Source organism: Triturus cristatus, chromosome 1_1, assembly GCF_964204655.1.
Source record: "Triturus cristatus chromosome 1_1, aTriCri1.1, whole genome shotgun sequence".
Classification (NCBI taxonomy): domain Eukaryota; kingdom Metazoa; phylum Chordata; class Amphibia; order Caudata; family Salamandridae; genus Triturus; species Triturus cristatus.
In genome coordinates, this window is record NC_140579.1 from 781,996,073 (window position 1) to 782,017,873 (window position 21,801).

The following is a 21,801-nucleotide window of genomic DNA, read 5'->3' on the forward strand; positions in this document are numbered from 1 at the left end:
CTTCATCCCTAAAACACGACCCCAAACACTACCAAACACCACTGCACTACCCTAAACCCTAAAAAACGACCCACTAAACTATACAGATACCACTGCACAACCCTAAACCCTAAAACACAACCCCCAGCACTACCCCCTACACTACACAAACACCACTGCACTACCATAAACCCTAAAATACTACCCCCAGCATGATGCCCTACACTACCCAAACACCACGGCGCTACCCTAAACCCTGAAACACTACATTCAGAACGACTCCCTACACTACCCCAACACCGCTAAGCTCCCCTAAACCCTAAAACACTCCCCTAGCATGACCCCCTAAACTACACATACACCACTGTGCTACCCTAAACCCTAAAACACTACCCCCGCACTACACCCTACACTAGCCAAACACCACTGCGCTATCCTCAACCCTAAAACAATAGCCCCAGCACGACCCCCTAGACTACCAAAACACCACTGCATAACCCTAAAACTTAAACACTAGCCCCAGCACGACCCCTACACTAAACAAACACCACTGCGCTACCCTAAACTCTAAAACACTACCCCCACCACGACCCCCTACAAAACACAAACACCACTGCGCTACCCTAAACCCTAAAACAATACCCCCAGCACGACCCCCTACACCACACAAACAACACTGCGATACCCTAAACCCTAAAATACTACACCAGCACGACCCTATACACTACCCAAACACCACTACGCTACCCTAAATCCTAAAACACTACCCCCAGAATGACCCCCTACACTACCCATACACCAGTGAGCTACCCTAAACCCTAAAACACTACCCTCAGCACGACCGCATACACTATCCATACACCACTGCGCTACCCTAAACCCTAAAACACTACCCCAAGCACAACCTCCTACACTACACAAACACCACTGCGCTACCTTAAACCCTAAAACACTACCCCCAGCACAACCGCCTACAGTACACGAACACCACTGCACTACCCTAAACCCTACATCTACCCCCAGCACAACCCCCTACTCTACCCAAACACCTCTGCACTACCCTCAACCCTAAAACACGACCCCCTACACTACACAAACATTAGTGCGCTACCCTAAATCCTCAAATACTACCCCCAGCACGACCCCCTACAATACCCATACACCACTGCGCTACCCTAAACCCTTAAACACTACCCCCAGCACGACCGCCTACACTACAGAAACACCACTGCGCTACCCTAAACCCTAAAACACTACCCCCAGCATGACCCCATGCAGTACCTGTACACCACTGCACTACCCTAAACCCTAAATATCCCCCCAGCACAACCCTCTACACTACCCAAACACCACTGCACTACCCTCAACCCTAAGACACAACCCCAAGCACGACCCCCTACACTACACAAATACCACTGCACTACCCTAAACCCTACAACACTACCCGCAGCATGACCGCCTATACTACACAAACACCACTGCACTACCCTAAACCCTAAAACACTACCCCAGCACGATCCCCTACACTACACTAAAACCACTGCACTACCCTAATCCCTAAAACACTACCCCCAGCACTACCCTCTACACTACCCAAACACCACTGCACTACCCTAAACACTAAAACACGACCCCCTACACTACACAAACTCCAATGCACTACCCTCAACCCTAAAACACTACCCCCAGCACTGCCCCTACACTGCACAAACACCACTGCACTACCCTAAACCCTAAAACACTACCCCCAGCACGACCCCCTACACTACCCACACACCACTGCGCTACCCTAAACCTTAAAACACTACCCCCAACACTACCCCCTACACTATACAAACACTACTGCACTACCCTAAACCCTAAAACACCACCCCCAGCACGACTGCCAACAACACACAAACACCATTACACTACCGAAACCCTAAATCTACCACCAGCACGACCCCCTACACTACCCAAACACCACTACACTACCCTAAACCCTAAAACACTACCACCAGCACGACCCCCTACACTACCCAAACACCACTGCACTACCCTAAACCCTAAAACACTACCCACAGCATGACCCGCTACACTAGCCAAACACCACTGCACTACCCTAAACCCTAAATCTCTCTCCAGCATGACCCCCTACACTACACAAACACCACTGCACTACCCTGAACCCTAAAACACTACCACCAGCACAACCCCCTATACTACCCAAACATCACTGCACTATCCTAAACCCTAAAACACTACCCCCAGAACAACCCCCTACACTAACCATACACCACTGCGCTACCCTAAACCCTAAAACACTACCCCAAGCACGACTGCCTACACTACTGAAACACCACTGCGCTACACTAAACCCTAAAACACTACCCCCAGCATGACTTCATACAGTACCCGTACACCACTGCACTACCCTAAACCCTAAATCTCCCACAGCACAACCCTCTACACTACCCAAACACCACTGCACTACCCTCAACCCTAAAACACTAACCCCAGCACGACCCTCTACACTACACAAACACCACTGCACTACCCTGAACCCTAAAACACTACCCCAGCACGATCTCCTACACTACACAAAAACCACTGCACTACCCTAATCCCTAAAACACTACCCCCAGCACGACCCTCTACACTACCCAAACACCACTGCATTAACCTTAACACTAAAACACGACCCCCTGCACTACACAAACACCAATGCACTACCCTCAACCCTAAAACACTACCCCCAGCTTTATCATCTACACTGCACAAACACCACTGCACTATCCTAAACCCTAAAACACTACCCCGTACACTACACAAACACCATTGTACTACTCTATACCCTAAAACATGAACCCCAGCACGACCCTCTACACTACCCAAACACCACTGCGCTACCCTAAAACACTACCCCAGCATAATCCCCCACAGTACCAAACAGCACGGAACTACCCTAAACCCTAAATCTACCCCGGCAAAACTCCTTAAACTACCCAAACACCACTGCACTACCCTCAACCCTAAAACACGACCCCAAACACTACCAAACACCTCTGCACTACCCTAAACCCTAAAAAACGACCCACTAAACTATACAGATACCACTGCACAACCCTAAACCCTAAAACACAACCCCCAGCACTACCCCCTACACTACACAAACACCACTGCACTACCATAAACCCTAAAATACTACCCCCAGCATGATGCCCTACACTACCCAAACACCACTGCGCTACCCTAAACCCTGAAACACTACATTCAGAATGACTCCCTACACTACCCCAACACCGCTAAGCTCCCCTAAACCCTAAAACACTCCCCTAGCATGACCCCCTAAACTACACATACACCACTGTGCTACCCTAAACCCTAAAACACTACCCCCGCACTACACCCTACACTAGCCAAACACCACTGCGCTATCCTCAACCCTAAAACAATAGCCCCAGCACGACCCCCTAGACTACCAAAACACCACTGCATAACCCTAAAACTTAAACACTAGCCCCAGCACGACCCCCTACACTAAACAAACACCACTGCGCTACCGTAAACTCTAAAACACTACCCCCACCACGACCCCCTACAAAACACAAACACCACTGCGCTACCCTAAACCCTAAAACAATACCCCCAGCACGACCCCCTACACTACACAAACAACACTGCGATACCCTAAACCCTAAAACACTACACCAGCACGACCCTATACACTACCCAAACACCACTACGCTACCCTAAACCCTAAAACACTACCCCCAGAATGACCCCCTCCACTACCCATACACCACTGAGCTACCCTAAAACCTAAAACACTACCCTCAGCACGACCGCATACACTACCCATACACCACTGCGCTACCCTAAACCCTAAAACACTACCCCAAGCACAACCTCCTACACTACACAAACACCACTGCGCTACCCTAAACCCTAAAACACTACCCCCAGCACAACCGCCTACAGTACACGAACCCCACTGCACTACCCTAAACCCTACATCTACCCCCAGCACAACCCCCTACTCTATCCAAACACCTCTGCACTACCCTCAACCCTAAAACACGACCCCCTACACTACACAAACATTAGTGCGCTACCCTAAATCCTAAAATACTACCCCCAGCACGACCCCCTACAATACCCATACACCACTGCGCTACCCTAAACCCTTAAACACTACCCCCAGCACGACCGCCTACACTACAGAAACACCACTGCGCTACCCTAAACCCTAAAACACTACCCCCAGCATGACCCCATGCAGTACCTGTACACCACTGCACTACCCTAAACCCTAAATCTCCCCCAGCACAACCCTCTATACTACCCAAACACCACTGCACTACCCTCAACCCTAAAACACAACCCCAAGCACGACCCCCTACACTACACAAACACCACTGCACTACCCTAAACCCTACAACACTACCCGCAGCATGACCGCCTAAACTACACAACCACTGCACTACCCTAAACCCTAAAACACTACCCCAGCACGATCCCCTACACTACACTAAAACCACTGAACTACCCTAATCCCTAAAACACTATCCCCAGCACTACCCTCTACACTACCCAAACACCACTGCACTACCCTAAACACTAAAACACGACCCCCTACACTACACAAACACCAATGCACTACCGTCAACCCTAAAACACTACCCCCAGCATTGCCCCTACACTGCACAAACACCACTGCACTACCCTAAACCCTAAAACACTACCCCTACACTACACAAACACCATTGTACTGCTCTAAACCCTAAAACACTACCCCCAGCATGACCCCATACACTACACAAACACAACTGCACTACCCTACAAACTAAAACACTACCCCCAGCTCGACCCCCTACATTACACAAACACCACTGCACTACCCTAAACCCTAAAACACGACCCCCTACACTACACAAACACCAATGCACTACCCTCAACCCTAAAACACTACCCCCAGCACTACCCCCTACACTACACAAATACCACTGCACTACCCTAAACCCTAAAACACTACCCCCTACACTACACAAACACTATTTTACTACTCTAAACCCTAAAACACTACCCCCAGCACGAACCTCTACACTACCCAAACAGCACTGCGCTACCTTAAACTCTTAAACATTACCCCCAGCATGACCCCTACACTACTTATACACTACTGCGCTAACCTAGACCCTAAAACACTACCCCCAGCATGACCGCCTACACTACCCAAACACCACTGCGCTACCCTAAACCCTAAAACACTACCTCCACCATGACCCCCTACAGTACCAAACAGCACTGGACTACCCTAAACCCTAAATCTACCCCAGCACGACTCCCTACACTACCCAAACACCACTGCACTACCCTCAACCCTAAAACACTACCCCTTACACTACCAAACATCACTGCACTACCCTAAACCCTAAAACACAACCCCCTATACTACACAAACATTACTGCACAACCCTAAACCCTAAAACACAACACCCAGCTCTACCCCTACACTACAAAAACACAACTGCACTACCCTAAACCCTAAATCTACACCCAGCAGGACCCCCTAAGCTACCCAAACACCGCGGTGCTACCCTAAACCCCAAAACACAACCCCCAGCATGACCCCCTACACTACTCATACACCACTGCGCTACCCTAAACCTTAAAACACTACCCCCAGCTCGACCCCTACACTACACAAACACTACTACTCAACCCTAAACCCTAAAACACTACTCCCAGCACGACCCCCAACAATACACAAACACTATTGCACTACCTAAACGCTAAATCTACCCCCAGCACAACCCCCTACACTACCCAAACACCACTGCACTACCCTAAACCCCAAAAATTTCCACCAGCACATCCCCCAACACTACCCAAACACCACTGCACTACCCTAAACCCTAAAACACTACCCCCAGCATGACCCCCTACACTAACCAAACACCACTGCACTACCCTAAACCCTAACACACTACCCCCAGCATGACCCCATACACTACCCAAACACCACTGCACTGCCCTAACCCTGAAACACCACCCCCCACACGAACCCCTACACTGCCCGAACACCACTGCACTGCCCTAAACCCTGAAACACCACCCCCGCATGACCCCCAACACTGCCCGAATGCCACTGCACTGCCCTAAACCCTGAAACACCACCCCACATGACCCCCTACACTGCCTGAATGCCACTGCACTGCCCTAAACCCTGAAAAACCACCCCACATGACCACCTACACTGTCCAAATGCCATTGCACTGCCCTAAACCCTGAAACACCACCCCGCATGACTCCCTACACTGCCCGAACACCTCTGCACTGCCCTAACCCTGAAACACCACCCCCCGCACGAACCCCTACACTGCCCGAACGCCACTGCACTGACCTAAACCCTGAAACACTACCCCCGCGTGACCCCCAACACTGCCCGAACGCTACTGCACTGGCCTAAACCCTGAAACACCACCCCACATGACCCCCTACACTGTCCGAATGCCACTGCACTGCCCTAAACCTTGAAACACCACCCCTACAACCCCCTACACTGCCCGAACACCACTGCACTGCCCTAACCCTGAAACATCATCCCCGCACGAACCCCTACACTGCCCGAATGCCACTGCACTGCCGTAAACCCTGAAACACCACCCCGCATGAACCCCAACACTGCCCGAACGCCACTGCACTGCCCTAAACCCTGAAACACCACCCCACATGACCCCCTACACTGTCCGAATTCCACTGCACTGCCCTAAACCCTGAAACACCACCCCTACAACCCCCTACACTGCCCGAACACAACTGCACTGCCCTAAACTCTGAAACACCACCCCCAGCAAGACCCCCTACACTACCCGAACACCCCTGCAATGCCCTACACCCTATAAAACCACCCCCTGCAAGCCCCCCTACACTGCCTGAACACCACTGCACTGCCCTAAACCCTGAAACACCTCCCCCTGCAAGACTACCTTCACTACCCGAACGCCACTTCACTGCCCTTAACCCTGAAACACTAGCTAAAGCATGACCCCTCACACTGCCGGAACACCAATCCACTGCCCTAAACCCTGAAACACCACCCACAACTCGACCCCCTACACTGCCCAAACACCAATGCACTGACCTAAACCCTGAACCACCACCCCCCACTCGACCCCCTACACTGCCCGAACACCACTGCACTGACCTAAACCCTGTAACACCACCCCCTGCACAAACCCCTACACTGCCCAAACACCACTGCACTCCCCTAAACCCTGAAACACCACCCTCACCATGACCCCCAACAGTGCCCGAACAGCACTGCTCTGCCCTAAACCCTGAAACACCACCCCTAGTACGTCCCCCTACACTGCCCGAACACCAAAGCTCTGCCCTAAACCCTGAAACACCAGCACCAGCACGACCCCTACACTGCCCGAACACCATTGCATTGCCCTATACCCTGAAACACCCCCAGCACGACCCCCTACACTGCCCGAACACCACTGCACTGTCCTAAACCCTGAAACACCAGCCCCAGCATGACCCCCTACACTGCCTAAACACCACTGCACTGCCCTAAACCCTGAAACACCACCCCCAGCACGACCACCTACACTGCCCGAACATCACTGCACTACCCTAAATCCTAAAACACCAACCCCAGCAACACCCCCTACACTGCTTAAACAACACTGCACTACCCCAAACCCTAAAACACCAACCACAGCTCAACCCCCTACACTGCCCGAACACGACTGCACTGCCCTAAACCCTAAAACTACAGCCCCAGCACGACCACTCACACTGCCTGAACACTACAGCACTGCCCTAAACCCTGAAACGCCACACCCAGCACGACCCCCTACACTGCCCGAACACCACTGCACTGCCCTAAACTCTAAAACACCACCCCCAGCATGACCCCCTACAGTGCCCGAACACCACTGCACTGTCCTAAACCCTCACACACCACCCCCCTGAACGACCCACTACACTTCCAGAACACCACTGCACTGCCCTCAACCCTGAAACACCACCCCCAGCAAGACCCCCTACACTGCCCGAACACCACTGCCCTAAACCCTGAAAAACCACCCCAACAAGACCCCCTACACTACCCGAAAACCAATGCACTGCCCTAAACCCTGAAACACCACACCCTGCACGACCCACCAAACTCCCCGAACACCACTGCACTGCCCTAAAGCCTGAAACACCACCCCCTGCACGACCCCATAGGCTGCCCAAACACCACTGCTCTGCCCTAAACCCTAAAACACTACCCCCAGCAAGTCTCCCTACACTGCCCGATTACCACTGCTCTGCACTAAACCCTGAAACACCAGTCCCAGTACGTCCCCCTACACTGCCCGAACACCACTGCTCTGCCCTAAACCCTGGAACACCACCCCCAGCACCACCCCCTACACTGCCCGAACACCAATGCACTGCCCTAAACCCTGAAACACCACCCCCAGCACCACCCCCTACACTGCCCAAACACCAATGCACTGCCCTAAACCCTGATACACCAGCCCCAGCACGACCCCCTACACTGCCCGAACACCACTGCACTGACCTAAACCCTGAAACACCACCCCCCACTCGACACCCTACACTGCCCGAACACCACTGCCCTAAACCCTGAAACACCACACACAGCATGACCCCCTACACTGCCCGAACACCACTGCACTGTCCTAAACCCTCACACACCACCCCCCTGAATGACCCACTACACTTCCAGAACACCACTGCACTGCCCTAAACCCTGAAACACCACCCCCAGCAAGACCCCCTACACTGCCCGAACACCACTGCCCTAAACCCTGAAAAACCACCCCAACAAGACCCCCTACACTACCCGAAAACCAATGCACTGCCCTAAATCCTAAAACACCAGCCCCAGCATGATCCCTACACTGCCCGAACACCACTGCACTGACCTAAACCCTGAAACACCACCCCCCACTCGACACCCTACACTGCCCGAACACCACTGCCCTAAACCCTGAAACACCACCCCCTGTACGACCCCCTACACTGCCCGAACACCACTGCACTGCCCTAAACCCTGAAACACCACCCCCAACAAGACCCCCTACACTGCCCGAACAACACTGCCCTAAACCCTGAAACACCACCCCCAGCAAGACCCCCTGCACTGCCCGAACACCACTACACTGCCCTAAACTCTGAAATACCACCTCCACCAAGACCCCCTATAGTGCCTGAAAACCACTGCACTACCCTAAACCCTGAAACATGACCCCCTGCACGATCCCCTACACTGCCCGAACACCACTGCACTGCCCTAAATGCTGAAACTCCAGCCAGCATGACCCCCTACACTTCCCGAACACCGCTGCACCACTGCCCTAAACCCTGAAACACCACCCCCAGCAAGACCCCCTACACTGCCCGAAAACCACTGCACGGCCCTAATCCCTGAAACATCACCCCCTGCATGACCCCCTACACTTCCCAAATACCACTGCACTGCCCTAAACCCTGAAACACCAACCCCAGACCGACCCCCTACACCGCCCAAACACCACTGCACTGCCCTAAACCCTGAAACACCACCCCCTGCATGACCCCATAGACTGCCCGAACACCACTGCTCTGCCCTAAACCCTAAAACACCACCCCCAGCACGTCCCCCATCTGCTTGAACACCAATGCACTGCCCTAAACCCTGAAACACCACCCCCAGCACCACCCCCTACACTGCCCAAACACCAATGCACTGCCCTAAACCCTGATACACCAGCCCCAGCACGACCCCCTACACTGCCCGAACACCACTGCACTGACCTAAACCCTGAAACACCACCCCCCACTCGACACCCTACACTGCCCGAACACCACTGCCCTAAACCCTGAAACACCACACACAGCATGACCCCCTACACTGCCCGAACACCACTGCACTGTCCTAAACCCTCACACACCACCCCCCTGAATGACCCACTACACTTCCAGAACACCACTGCACTGCCCTAAACCCTGAAACACCACCCCCAGCAAGACCCCCTACACTGCCCGAACACCACTGCCCTAAACCCTGAAAAACCACCCCAACAAGACCCCCTACACTACCCGAAAACCAATGCACTGCCCTAAATCCTAAAACACCAGCCCCAGCATGATCCCTACACTGCCCGAACACCACTGCACTGACCTAAACCCTGAAACACCACCCCCCACTCGACACCCTACACTGCCCGAACACCACTGTCCTAAACCCTGAAACACCACACCCAGCACAGCCCCCTATGCTGCCCGAATACCACTGCACTGCCCTAAACTCTGAAACACCACCCCCTGTACGACCCCCTACACTGCCCGAACACCACTGCACTGCCCTAAACCCTGAAACACCACCCCCAACAAGACCCCCTACACTGCCCGAACAACACTGCCCTAAACCCTGAAACACCACCCCCAGCAAGACCCCCTGCACTGCCCGAACACCACTACACTGCCCTAAACTCTGAAATACCACCTCCACCAAGACCCCCTATAGTGCCTGAAAACCACTGCACTACCCTAAACCCTGAAACATGACCCCCTGCACGATCCCCTACACTGCCCGAACACCACTGCACTGCCCTAAATGCTGAAACTCCAGCCAGCATGACCCCCTACACTTCCCGAACACCGCTGCACCACTGCCCTAAACCCTGAAACACCACCCCCAGCAAGACCCCCTACACTGCCCGAAAACCACTGCACGGCCCTAATCCCTGAAACATCACCCCCTGCATGACCCCCTACACTTCCCAAATACCACTGCACTGCCCTAAACCCTGAAACACCAACCCCAGACCGACCCCCTACACCGCCCAAACACCACTGCACTGCCCTAAACCCTGAAACACCACCCCCTGCATGACCCCATAGACTGCCCGAACACCACTGCTCTGCCCTAAACCCTAAAACACCACCCCCAGCACGTCCCCCATCTGCTTGAACACCACTGCTTTGCCCTAAACCCTGAAACACCAGCCCCAGCACGACCCCTACACTGCCCGAACACCCCTGCACTGCAGTAAACCATGAAACACCACCCCCAGCCCGGCCCCCTACACTGCCCGAACACCACTGCACTACCCTCAATCCTAAAACACCAACCCCAAGAAGACCCCCTGCACTGCCCGAACACCACTGCACTACCTTAAACCCTAAAACACCAACCCCAGCACCAACCCCTACACTGCCCGAACACCACTGCACTGCCCAAAACACTAAAACACCAGCCCCAGCACGACCCCTCACACTGCCGGAACACCACTCCACTGCCCTAAACCCTGAAACACCACCCACCACTCGACCCCCTACACTGCCCAAACACCAATGCACTGACCTAAACCCTGAAACACCACCCCCCACTCGACCCCCTACACTGCCCGAACACCACTGCACTGACCTAAACCCTGTAACACCACCCCCTGCACAACCCCCTACACTGCCCAAACACCACTGCACTGTCCTAAAACCTGAAACACCAGCCCCAGCATGACCCCCTACACTGCCCAAACACCACTGCACTGCCCTAAACCCTGAAACACCACCCCCAGCACGACCACCTACACTGCCCGAACATCACTGCACTACCCTAAATCCTAAAACACCAACCCCAGCAAGACCCCCTACACTGCTCAAACACCACTGCACTACCCCAAACCCTAAAACACCAACCCCAGCACAACCCCCTACACTGCCCGAACACGACTGCACTGCCCTAAACCCTAAAATACCAGCCCCAGCACGACCCCTCACACTGCCGGTACACTACAGCACTGCCCTAAACCATGAAACGCCACACCCAGCACGACCCCCTGCACTGCCCGAACACCACTACACTGCCCTAAACTCTGAAATACCACCCCCACCAAGACCCCCTACACTGCCTGAAACCACTGCACTACCCTAATCCCTAAAACATGACCCCCTGCACGATCCCCTACACTGCCCGAACACCACTGCACTGCCCTAAACGCTGAAACTCCAGCCAGCATGACCCCCTACACTTCCCGAACACCACTGCACCACTGCCCTAAACCCTGAAACACCACCCCCAGCAAGACCCCCTACACTGCCCGAAAACCACTGCACGGCCCTAATCCCTGAAACATCACCCCCTGCATGACCCCCTACACTTCCCAAATACCACTGCACTGCCCTAAACCCTGAAACACCAGCCCCAGACGGACCCCCTACACCGCCCAAACACCACTGCACTGCCCTAAACCCTGAAACACCACCCCCTGCATGACCCCATAGACTGCCCGAACACCACTGCTCTGCCCTAAACCCTAAAACACCACCCCCAGCACGTCCCCCTATCTGCTTGAACACCACTGCTCTGCCCTAAACCCTGAAACACCAGCCCCAGCACGACCCCTATACTGCCCGAACACCCCTGCACTGCAGTAAACCATGAAACACCACCCCCAGCCCGACCCCCTACACTGCCCGAACACCACTGCACTACCCTCAATCCTAAAACACCAACCCCAAGAAGACCCCCTGCACTGCCCGAACACCACTGCACTACTTTAAACCCTAAAACACCAACCCCAGCACCAACCCCTACACTGCCCGAACACCACTGCACTGCCCAAAACACTAAAACACCAGCCCCAGCACGACCCCTCAGACTGCCGGAACACCACTCCACTACCCTAAACCCTGAAACACCACCCACCACTCGACCCCCTACACTGCCCAAACACCAATGCACTGACCTAAACCCTGAAACACCACCCCCACTCGACCCCCTACACTGCCCGAACACCACTGCACTGACCTAAACCCTGTAACACCACCCCCTGCACAACCCCCTACACTGCCCAAACACCACTGCACTCCCCTAAACCCTGAAACACCACCCTCAGCATGACCCCCAACAGTGCCCGAACACCATTGCATTGCCCTATACCCTGAAACACCCCCAGCACGACCCCCTACACTGCCCAAACACCACTGCACTGTCCTAAAACCTGAAACACCAGCCCCAGCATGACCCCCTACACTGCCCAAACACCACTGCACTGCCCTAAACCCTGAAACACCACCCCCAGCACGACCACCTACACTGCCCGAACATCACTGCACTACCCTAAATCCTAAAACACCAACCCCAGCAAGACCCCCTACACTGCTCAAACACCACTGCACTACCCCAAACCCTAAAACACCAACCCCAGCACAACCCCCTACACTGCCCGAACATGACTGCACTGCCCTAAACCCTAAAACACCAGCCCCAGCACGATCCCTCACACTGCCCGAACACTACAGCACTGCCCTAAACCCTGAAACGCCACACCCAGCACGACCCCCTACACTGCCCGAACACCACTGCACTGCCCTAAACTCTAAAACACCACCCCCAGCATGACCCCCTACAGTGCCCGAACACCACTGCACTGTCCTAAACCCTCACACACCACCCCGCTGAATGACCCACTACACTTCCAGAACACTACTGCACTGCACTAAACCCTGAAACACCACCCCCAGCAAGACCCCCTGCACTGCCCGAACACCACAGCCCTAAACCCTGAAACACCACCCCCAGCAAGACCCCCTACACTGCCCGAACACCACTGCCCTAATCCCTGAAACACCACCCCAACAAGACCCCCTACACTACCCAAAAACCAATGCACTGCCCTAAACCCTGAAACACCACACACTGCACGACCCACCAAACTCCCCGAACACCACTGCACTGCCCTAAAGCCTGAAACACCACCCCCTGCATGACCCCATAGACTGCCCGAACACCACTGCTCTGCCCTAAACCCTAAAACACTACCCCCAGCAAGTCCCCCTACACTGCCCGATTACCACTGCGATGCACTAAACCCTGAAACACCAGTCCCAGTACGTCCCCCTACACTGCCCGAACACCGCTGCTCTGCCCTAAACCCTGAAACACCAGCACCAGCACGACCCCCTAGACTGCTGAAACACCACCGCTCTGCCCTAAACCCTAAAACACCTCTCCCAGCACGTCCCCTACACTGCCCGAACACCACTGCTCTGACCTAAACCCTGAAACACCAGCCACAGAAAGTCCCCCTACACTGCCCGAACACCACTGCTCTGCCCTAAACCCTGAAACACCAGCCCCAGCATGACACCCTACACTGCCCGAACAACACTGCACTGCCCTAAACCCTGAAACACCACCCCCAGCACGACCCCCTACACTGCCCGAACACCAATGCATTGCCCTAAACCCTGATACACCAGCCCTAGCATGACCCCCTACACTGCCCGAACACCACTGCACTGACCTAAACCCTGAAACACCACCCCCCACTCGACACCCTACACTGCCCGAACACCACTGCACTGCCCTAAACCCTGAAACACCACACACAGCACGACCCCCTACACTGCCCGAACACCAATGCATTGCCCTAAACCCTGATACACCAGCCCTAGGACGACCCCCTACACTGCCCAAACACCACTGCACTGACCTAAACCCTGAAACACCACCCCCCACTCAACACCCTACACTGCCCGAACACCACTGCACTGACCTAAACCCTGAAACACCACCCCCCACTCAACACCCTACACTGCCCGAACACCATTGCACTGCCCTAAACCCTGAAACACCACACACAGCACGACCCCCTACACTGCCTTAACACCACTGCACTACCCTAAACCATGAAACACCAACCCCCTGCATGACCCCCTACACTGCCCGAACACCACAGCAGTGCCCTAAACCCTGAAATGCCACACCCAGCACGACCCCCTACACTGCCCGAACACCACTGCACTGCCCTAAACTCTAAAACACCACCCCCAGTATGACCCCCTACAGTTCCCGAACACCACTGCACTGTCCTAAACCCTCACACACCACCACCCTGAACGACCCCCTAAACTTCCAGAACACCACTGCACTGCCCTAAACCCTTAAACACCACCTCCAGCAAGACCCCCTGCACTTCCTGAACACCACAGCCCTACACCCTGAAACACCACCCCCAGCAAGACCCCCTACACTGCCCGAACACCACTGCCCTAAACCCTGAAACACCACCCCCAGCAAGACCCCCTACACTACCCGAAAACCAATGCACTGCCCTAAACCCTGAAACACCACACCCTGCACGACCCACCAAACTCCCCGAACACCACTGCACTGCCCTAAAGCCTGAAACACAACCCCCTGCACGACCCCATAGACAGCCCGAACACCACTGCTCTGCCCTAAACCCTAAAACACTACCCCCAGCAAGTCCACCTACACGGCCCGAACACCACTGCTCTGCACTAAACCCTGAAACATCAGTCCCAGTACGTCCCCCTACAGTGCCCGAACACCACTGCTCTGCCCTAAACCCTGAAACACCAGCACCAGCACGACCCCCAAGACTGTCCAAACACCACTGCTCTGTCCTAAACCCTAAAACACCTCCCCCAGCACATCCCCTACACTGCCCGAACACCACTGCTCTGACCTAAACACTGAAACACCAGCCACAGAAAGTCCCCCTACACTGCCCGAACACCACTGCTCTGCCCTAAACCCTGTGACACCACCCCCAGCACCACCCCCTACACTGCCCAAACATCAATGCACTGCCCTAAACCCTTAAACACCACCCCCAGCAAGACCCCCTGCACTTCCCGAACACCACAGCCCTACACCCTGAAACACCACCCCCAGCAAGACCCCCTACACTGCCCGAACACCACTGCCCAAACCCTGAAACACCAACCCCAGCAAGACCCCCTACACTACCCGAAAACCAATGCACTCCCCTAAACCCTGAAACACCACACCCTGCACGACCCACCAAACGACCCGAACACCACTGCACTGCCCTAAAGCCTGAAACACCACCCCCTGCACGACCCCATAGACTGCCCGAACACCACTGCTCTGCCCTAAACCCTAAAACACTACCCCCAGCAAGTCCACGTACACGGCCCGAACACCACTGCTCTGCACTAAACCCTGAAACACCAGTCCCAGTACGTCCCCCTTCAGTGCCCGAACACCACTGCTCTGCCCTAAACCCTGAAACACCAGCACCAGCACGACCCCCAAGACTGTCCAAACACCACTGCTCTGCCCTAAACCCTAAAACACCTCCCCCAGCACATCCCCTACACTGCCCGAACACCACTGCTCTGACCTAAACCCTGAAACACCAGCCACAGAAAGTCCCCCTACACTGCCCGAACACCACTGCTCTGCCCTAAACCCTGTGACACCACCCCCAGCACCACCCCCTACACTGCCCGAACACCAATGCACTGCCCTAAATCCTGATACACCAGCCCCAGCACGACCCCCTACACTTCCCGAACACCACTGCACTGACCTAAACCCTGAAACACCCCCCACTCGACACCCTACACTGCCCGAACACCACTGCACTGTCCTAAACCCTGAAACACCAACCCCAGCATGACCCCCTACACTTCCCAAACACCACTGCACTGCCCTAAACCCTAAAACACCAGCCCCAGCATGACCCCTCACAATGCAGGAACACCACTGCCCTAAATCCTGAAACACCACACGCAGCACAGCCCCCTACTCTGCCAGAATACCACTGCACTGCCCTAAACTCTGAAACACCACCCCCCTGTATGAACCCCTACACTGCCCGAAAACACCACTGCACTGCCCTAAACCCTGAAACACCACCCCCAGCAAGACCCCCTACAATGCCCGAACACCACTGCCCTAAACCCTGAAACACCACCCCCAGCAAGACTCCCTGCACTGCCCGAACACCACTACACTGCCCTAAACTCTGAAATACCACCCCCACCAAGACCCCATACACTGCCTGAAAACCACTGCACTGCCCTAAACCCTGAAACACCACCCCCTGCACGATCCCCTACACTGCCCGAACACCACTGCACTGCCCTAAACCCTGAAACTCCAGTCAGCATGACCCCCTACAATGCCCGAACACCGCTGCACCACTGCCCTAAACCCTGAAACACCACCCCCAGCAAGAGCCCCTACACTGCCCGAAAACCACTGCACTGCCCTAAGCCCTGAAACACCACCCCCCGCACGACCACCTCCACCGCCCAAACACCACTGCACTGCCCTAAACCCTGAAACACCACCCCCTGCATGACCCTATAGACTGCCCGAACACCACTGCTCTGCCCTAAACCCTAAAACACCACCCCCAGCACGTCCCCCTATCTGCTTGAACACCACTGCTCTGCCCTAAACCATGAAACACCAGCCCCAGCACGACCCCTACACTGCCCGAACACCCCTGCACTGCAGTAAACCATGAAACACCACCCCCAGCCGGACCCCCTACACTGCCCGAACACCACTGCACTACCCTCAATCCTAAAACACCAACCCCAAGAAGACCACCTGCACTGCCCGAACACCACTGCACTACCTTAAACCCTAAAACACCAACCCCAGCACCAACCCCTACACTGCCCGAACACCACTGCACTGCCCAAAACACTAAAACACCAGCCCCAGCACGACCCCTCACACTGCCGGAACACCACTCCACTGCCCTAAACCCTGAAACACCACCCACCACTCGACCCCCCACACTGCCCAAACACCAATGCACTGACCTAAACCCTGAAACACCACCCCCCACTCGACCCCCTACACTGCCCGAACACCACTGCACTGACCTAAACCCTGTAACACCACCCCCTGCACAACCCCCTACACTGCCCAAACACCACTGCACTCCCCTAAACCCTGAAACACCACCCTCAGCATGACCCCCAACAGTGCCCGAACACCATTGCATTGCCCTATACCCTGAAACACCCCCAGCACGACCCCCTACACTGCCCGAACACCACTGCACTGTCCTAAAACCTGAAACACCAGCCCCAGCATGACCCCCTACACTGCCCAAACACCACTGCACTGCCCTAAACCCTGAAACACCACCCCCAGCACGACCACCTACACTGCCCGAACATCACTGCACTACCCTAAATCCTAAAAGACCAACCCCAGCAAGACCCCCTACACTGCTCAAACACCACTGCACTACCCCAAACCCTAAAACACCAACCCCAGCACAACCCCCTACACTGCCCGAACACGACTGCACTGCCCTAAACCCTAAAACACCAGCCCCAGCACGACCCCTCACACTGCCCGAACACTACAGCACTGCCCTAAACCCTGAAACGCCACACCCAGCACGACCCCCTACACTGCCCGAACACCACTGCACTGCCCAAAACACTAAAACACCAGCCCCAGCACGACCCCTCACACTGCCGGAACACCACTCCACTGCCCTAAACCCTGAAACACCACCCACCACTCGACCCCCCACACTGCCCAAACACCAATGCACTGACCTAAACCCTGAAACACCACCCCCCACTCGACCCCCTACACTGCCCGAACACCACTGCACTGACCTAAACCCTGTAACACCACCCCCTGCACAACCCCCTACACTGCCCAAACACCACTGCACTCCCCTAAACCCTGAAACACCACCCTCAGCATGACCCCCAACAGTGCCCGAACACCATTGCATTGCCCTATACCCTGAAACACCCCCAGCACGACCCCCTACACTGCCCGAACACCACTGCACTGTCCTAAAACCTGAAACACCAGCCCCAGCATGACCTCCTACACTGCCCAAACACCACTGCACTGCCCTAAACCCTGAAACACCACCCCCAGCACGACCACCTACACTGCCCGAACATCACTGCACTACCCTAAATCCTAAAAGACCAACCCCAGCAAGACCCCCTACACTGCTCAAACACCACTGCACTACCCCAAACCCTAAAACACCAACCCCAGCACAACCCCCTACACTGCCCGAACACGACTGCACTGCCCTAAACCCTAAAACACCAGCCCCAGCACGACCCCTCACACTGCCCGAACACTACAGCACTGCCCTAAACCCTGAAACGCCACACCCAGCACGACCCCCTACACTGCCAGAACACCACTGCACTGCCCTAAACTCTAAAACACCACCCCCAGCATGACCCTGTCGTACTTTGGTATCTGGGACCCCGTAGGAGACAGGGCCCTACCCCTGTTTATTCATGTATTAGCAAACCGCGATTGGTCAATGCGGTATGTACAAGCGCTTTGCATAACGTCCCATTGCCAAATGCACTATGTATACGTTATTATACATTGACTCCGTGGGTTCCATCTTGGAGCGGTGGCCATCTTGTCATTGCCCTCACATAGACAACCACATTATAAGCAAGTACGGGCCTTTAGAATACATGTACTTTCTGCTTGACTTCTCCATGACCTGGGCAGCTGGTCTCCGCTGCCCCAGGTCAGTCCGGTCTCACGAGCTCCCCTTCCTCCGGCCACCTGTGATTAGCATCAGGGCTTGACACACCATAAAGTCCTTTCATCGCACACAAGCCTCCGGCTAATCACTTTCGCACCTGTTTGTTCCTGCTTTATGGCCTGTTTCTCAAAACAGGAGATGCTCATGTTTATTGGGGTCAGATGTGGGATCTGAGCCTTGGTGGGTAAATAATTGCGGGCTGGCTGAACTGAAATGTGAGATTGCAATCATGACTCTGCTTGTTCTTTGAAGTAAAATATGTGAATGACCAACTGCAAGAGAAGGGCGGTGTTGCCCAGATTCTGTATAAAAAAGGAAACTGGTTTCTGTTCTGCAGACTGCCTCATTCAGTTGCTAAGGCTTCTGTGCGACGTAGTCTCACTCATTTAAGTTTAATAAAGATGTCTTTTCATATTTCAGCTTCTGTTGCCAAGTTCTTTGTGATATTATCAAGATATGCAGAATTTTATAATACCACATCAGGAAGTACTCGAAGTCATAGGGTGCTACCCTTAGCACCTCTGGAGTCTCAAAAATTGGAGTACTTCAGTTTGGCGCCCACCAGCTGGGCCTCATCAGAGAAGTGACTTTCTGTGGGAGTGATCTGGTCAGGAGACTGAAATCTACTGGAAGGACAGACCGGGATTCTACCAAGAAGGTACTCTGTGCACAGGGATTCTAGAGATTCTTTGATTATGTAGTCCGGTATATTTCTGCTCTTCCTGATTTTGATCCTCCACATGATGTCACTCAAAAGGTGAGAAAAAGAACCCTTTTGGCGTGAGTATTATAAAAGACGTTTGGGCATGTAGAACTTGACAATTAGAATTTGGATAACCTTTTGATTATTAAGAATAAGAATTAAGTATAAGTGGGTCGCTCCCAGTCCTTTGGTTCTTTGGGTCTTTAATTTGGTTATCGCAATTACCAAAGCCGAGGGGTTGGTTTCTTGGTTTCTGATTTGGTCATTGCAATTACCAAAACTGAGGGTCTCGCATATTTGCGAGTTTATTGGTAGAGATAAACCCTTGAAGTTTGAAGCTAGATTAGTGAGCTATAAGATGCCTGATCTTAGCAAATTTGGAAATGTAGCTTTTGGTTTGTATAGGTTTGGATATGCGAATTGCAATTTGCGTAGGCAGGTAATGAGGAGATATTTCTCCATTTGGTTTTGATTATAATACTTGCGTTTTCCGCAGTATTTTTGGCATGCCTGTTTGTAAGCTCACATGGAAAAATGTGTTGCTTTTTGTTTTGGAAGGTACCATAGTGTGGGAAATATCTAAATAGGTTAGATTTAAAAACATATTTCTTCCTTGGTGATTTTGTATCCCCAGGGAATTAAAATATGACATAATATAAAACAAGGATCCTTCGTTCTGCGCAGTTTCACGAATGAAGATATGCACAACGATTTTGTGTGGTGTTCTGCTAGGCAGAGCTAGTGAATTGAGCGCATTCACTACTTCTTGGACATGCATCTGTCTGTGGAGCTGTTTATGCAGCCTTTTGGAACACTATTGAAAAGCGTTGCTTGTAAATATGACCTACAACAGTATTTGCAAATGGTTTGTTTCAAGTATAGTCTGTGAGCTGTTCTTTCTTTCATGCGTATTGATTTGTAAGTCAACTGTGTGTTTAAATGTCTGTGGTTTTTTTATCATTAGTGCAACTTCTGTAAGTAAATTGCGACGGCGCTATTTATGAAAAATGGCTAAAGCGCGCTGTATTGTCTGTTTAACCCCTTTCTGTTTATGTCTGAAATGAGCTCAATATGTGTTTGTGGGTCTTCTGATGTTTCCAGTCTGTTAAGCAAATTGTTGGTTAATTAATATCAAGTACAAACTTAGAAAAGGAATCCAGAAATGAACCATGTGATGTGCTAAAATAGCTATATGGTGCTCTTTAATTTATAGAATGAGCAATTGTGCACATATAAAAAACTGCCGTTAAATGCTTAAAGGATAAAATTAGAAACACATTCAATAGATATAAATCAGGCCCCCAAAAAACGAAATTATCTATTTTTGCAAAAGTAAATAAATTTACAGCATTTTCCTTAGATGCATTATATTAGATGTTCACAGGCAAACTTTTCAGCTGCAGTATATTTGATAGAAATGCTCCTTCAGCCAGCACTTTCCCAGTTAAACACGGGTGGAATTTTGCAGGACCGTCCTTTTAAATGAAAGTGGCGCAAAAATGTGACGCGTTCCAAATTGGGCTTATGCGCTTAGGCTTGTGAGTTAAATGTGTTCAAAATGATAGGCAAGGGATGCAGCTTGGTTTTTATACATGGAATTATCACAAAAACGAATAATTGGGGTTTTTCTAAAAGAAAATTATTAATCATGGAAAAATTATTTTAAAAAAATAAGTGCTTTTCAAAATCGTTTTTTGATATTTATAAAGCTTAATACTCATACTATGACCTCCTAGCATTAAAATTTGATTTAAGTTGTGTTGCATCACTAAAATGACA